This window comes from Protopterus annectens, chromosome 12.part0 (assembly GCF_019279795.1).
Source record: "Protopterus annectens isolate FY-2018-M chromosome 12.part0, PAN1.0, whole genome shotgun sequence".
Lineage (NCBI taxonomy): Eukaryota > Metazoa > Chordata > Ceratodontiformes > Protopteridae > Protopterus > Protopterus annectens.
The window spans coordinates 247,605,420-247,610,419 of record NC_056746.1 but is presented as its reverse complement, the minus strand read 5'-3'; positions in this window follow the sequence as shown (position 1 = coordinate 247,610,419).

Here is a 5,000-nt window from a genome sequence, read left to right as displayed (position 1 = left end):
CTGAGATCATCCATGTGGAGCTAACATCGGGCAAATCTGCAATGCAAATTGTGGCCTGCTACAGATCACCCTCCATGACCCAGGATCACCACTCCACCTTTCTGGAGACAATGGAAAACATGAAGACCCTACCAAACACCCTGATATTGGGCGATTTCAATTACCATACCATTAACTGGGAAAACTACTTGAGTACAAACTCCCAGGCTCAGCTCTTCCTGGAATTTATCAACTCAAATGCCCTGGATCAGCTGGTAAACTCTCCTACCAGAGGCCATAACATATTGGACCTGGTCATCACCAACATGAGCGACAGGTGTTCCGTACCAGAGGTCAACCCGTCACTGGTTAGATCAGACCATAAACTAATCACCCTGGATGTCCACACCCCCCACCACCCCCAACCAAGCAAGCCACAGTGAAAATCTTTTCTAAAGCAAATTTCACCTTACTTAAGGCAGAGGTGGTAAGTTTCACAGCCCCCACGCTAAAAGATAACACTGCCCAAGATGCAGAATCCTTTACAATTGCACTCTATGAGCACCTACAAGGATGCATGGATTATGCCATCCCTAGCAAAACCAAGACTCACTTCCCTAAGAGAAGGAAACCAGTCTGGTGGACCCCTGCCATAAACAGGTTATACAACAAAAGGAGGAAACTAGTTCAGAAAAAAAAGCAAATCCCAAGAAGGAAAGACATCCCTAATCAGTATCAGTAAGAAACTAAGGTCCCTCATAAAATCGTCCATGCTAACTTTGAAAGAAAAATAGCCAAGGATTTGAAAGATAACCACAAAGCCTTCTTTAGCTATGTCAAGACTCTAAGTGGCAACTCACAGATATGCTCTGAGCTAGTGCAAAATAGCACAAAATACACTAAACCTGCTGATATTGCCAACATCCTGGCAGATAGAGTCAGTGCAAACTTCACCCCCCTCTCACCTCCAAAAGGGCCCACAACAATACCAGAAAAGTGTAGTGTCCCAGAAATCACAGAAGCACAGGTGAAAACAGCCCTTTCAAAAGCCAGAAACACAGCATCAATGGGGCCAGATGGTGTCCGAGGCTGTGTCTTGCATGAACTACAGAACGAATTAAGCCCCCACCTAAACACGCTGTTCAGCCTCAGCCTCTCCACAGGCTACGTGCCCATAGAATGGTGCACAGCAACGGTTATTCCGCTCCACAAAGGAGGGGCCACAACTGACCCTGGTAACTATTGCCCCATATGCCTGACTAGCCTGGTCTGCAAGGCAATGGAGCGCATCATCATGGAACTCATTAACAAAGACATTGGGAACCTCCAAACACTTGACCTGACCCAGTTCGGCTTTGTTAAGGGCAGATCATGCCTACTAAACCTGGTTGACTTCTTCAAGACAGTCACCAAGGTCATAGACGAGAGAAAGGTGGTTCACACAGCCTACCTTGATCTCGCCAAGGCGTTCGAGACTATTCCTCACTCGAGTATTATAGAAAAACTCACCAGCCTGAACATAAACCCCTACGTCACAAGATGGGTTGCCAACTGGCTTACAGACACAACTCACACTGTAAGAATAGCGGGCTCCAGGTCCGACTCTAAACCAGTCACAAGTGGTGTCCCGCAAGGCTCGGTTCTGGGACCCATACTGTTCGGCATATATTTCTCAGAAGTACAGGCAAAAACAGGAGGACTATGGCTAACCAAGTTCACCAAGGACTGCAAACTGGGAGCCATAATTGACTCTCTGGCTGACATGGACATCCTTCAAAAAGGCCTTACTGTGACAGACACCTAGTGTCAAAGTCATGGCCTCAAGCTAAATGCCAAAAAATGTGTAGTCATCCCATTTGGGAAAAACAAAACACCCATGAATTACCACATAGGCAGCAGCCCCCTTAATGCAGAAGGGGTAATAAGAGATCTGGGGACCCAGGTAGATAGTAATCTCTCCTTTGACAATCACATTGCCAAAGTAGTTAGGAAATCCTTCTTTGTGGCCCATCTAATTACTAAGGGGTTTGCATCTAGAAATAAAGAGGTTATAGTGCCCCTCTACTCGTTACTCATCAGACCCATCATAGAGTACAATGCCTCATTTGGGATGTACCTCACAAGACACTTCCAACAGCTGGAAAGACCACAAAAGCACCTCACCAAGAGGATTACTGGCCTCAAACATATGTCCTATGCAGCCCGACTGAAAAAACTCCGGCTGTACTCAGTGACATATCGCTTACTCAGAAGTGATCTCTGCCTGACTTACAAAGCCATGTCCAACTCAGAATTGATGGACATGCTCCACCCAGAGAAATCCAAGTCACTGCGAGCCATATGCTCTAGTGAGCTAAACCTCACCACAACAATAAATAGAACATGCTGGAGGGATAGAGATTCCTGTCACAGAGACTCCCCATGCTTTGGAACAAAATTCCTAACTACATTAGGCAGAGCCCCTCACTAACACTCTTCAAGAGAAGCCTTGACGAGTGGATGGGTAACAGAAAATATACCCCTGGGATCACTTCATTGTCTCTGCTTGACAGAGGCTCAGTTAATTAATCAATGGGGCGGCAAAAGCCAACATACTCTGGGTAGGCTTATAAATGCCCTCGAGCAGATAGCCTAGTACCTACCTATGAACTTATGAACCTGTATATATATATATATATATATATATATATAAATTTACTATCAAAATCTTGAACATCAAAACACATTTGGTACACAAACACAGAAAAAAATTCCAAATTCCTGAATACTAATTAGGTAAACATGTCAAAAACACGTCACTTTAAAATGATTGAACCAATAGCTTCAACATTTCTGAAAGTTTACCTACTGATACTTACCTGCCTACTTCCCAGCAGTAAGAACGTACAGAGTTCAGCACTGCATATCACTTTAATTCACAGTTATGCAGGAGGACAAACATCCCTGCACTCCCCACATCCCCTGCAAATTATATATTCCAACTCCGAGAATGCACTACAGTGAGGAAAAGGGTAAATTTCCCGATCTGCACTGTTCTGCGATCTGTATTCATAAAGTCAGCCTCATATGAGTGAATGCGCTGTGGCATTTGCTAAAGGACATTTGTAGAATTGCAGTTCGGCAATACGTTAATCAGCCAACACACATTTGGCATTCCCGTGTTCGCCTAACTGTACTTCTATATTTTGATAGTATATATATATATATATATATATATATATAGAGAGAGAGAGAGAGAGAGAGAGAGATAAATTAGATATAGATGTATATTGACATATTGTTAGTTTGTGTTTGCATTTATTATAAGTACTTTGATTTTTATCTTTTATTATTGAAATGTCAATAAAATTTATATTAGGAAGAATTTATCTCTAGGTTAACTTTGAAATGATACCATAAAAAAATTCACAATGTGGCTAAATGTTTTTTGTGACTGTAGTCGGTTAGCTTTTGCCACTAGATGGCAATGCCTTAGAAGTTATAGAATCCATATTTATTTCTCACTAAAATGAAAATGTTTTGAACAAAAATCCTCCATTGCATCAAATGTAGAAGAGAAATAACATTAATTAGCTTAGCAGTTTTACACTCAAGCATCAATATTTTCTGGCACACAATATATGAAAACAACAGCACGAGCGAAATGAGTTCATTTTACAGATTGTTTGACAGTCTGTTTCAGTGATCATTCAAACAAAACTGAGATACTGGTGGGATATCTGATGTAAAAAGAAGCAGTAAAAAGCATTCAGGAGGAGTGTGGCATGAAGGCTGAGGTTACGTAACATAACAGATAGAAACCATTGCTGTAAACAGTGCTAGGACTGAATTTACATTTCGGGAAAAGATTGGTCTTTGCTGGAAGCTGGTCTTGAAAGACAAATGATGAAACTGTTTTTTTTTTGTTTATTTCGTTGTTAATTGCCTAAACCCAGTAATTGTGACTGCACTTTTTCAGGAGCTACCTGAGAGCACTACCTGGTTTAGCAGCTTGTTCAGAATCAAACACTTGACAAACAGAAACTAAAGAAATCAAATCCATTTTTTATTTTAATTATTTGTTAGGCATAAAATAGAACTTGTTCTTTTCTGACCATTTATAGCAATAGGCAGTGCCACAAGGGCAAATACTGCATAAATATACTAATAATTTTAATATAACCAGGCAAACAACTAGCACGCCTCTGAAAGCAAACTGGAATGCAGTGAGAAAATCCAGTTGTTAAGCAAATTAAAGCTTATTCCTGTGTTTTGAACAGCATGATGCAGAGTACCAGGGTGTTGCTGGAACAAGATCTAGGTTTAATAAACTGACATACTAGGCAGTGAAATAAGAAACAATTGTTTGACAGCTTTAACACCATGCATCTATGAGTAATTGTATTTTTTTCTTTAGATGATGCAATCCAGTCTCATTTATTTCAAGTATTTCTGATGTTTGATGCAAATGTTATGCTATTGCATTCACCAGTAATATTTCAATGTGGTCCATAATGCAAATACTGTTTTTACGGAACATAAGATGAACAGCACCCATAAATAGACAGTTGAAGACCTTCTTTACCTCTAATGCTGAGGTGTGGGTGGACAAGTTACTGAATTCATTTAAGTCTGTTCATGACCACAAGGAATTGAAAAATATCATACACTATAGACTTAATGGAAAATCCTGACTGTAATTAGAATAAAACAGTTCTTAAAAAGGTTATTCTTGTGAAGTGAATTAAAAACAAAATTCTCTGTGGGCATTGTTCGCTGTCTGATATGGTAACAGCTATAAAGTATAGATTCCAATAGGTTACCTTAATGATCAAGGCAAAACACAAACTAATTAGGAGTATAGATATAGATTCCAATGTGTGACACTAATAATTAGGTAAAAACTTAAAATGAATTTGGGGAATATATATATATATATATATATATATATATATATATATAAAGGTTTACCTTCAAAATCTTGAATTCCGTTATGCAAACTCTGATTTCCGAAAGGCAGTTTTCAAAGTTATCATAATGGT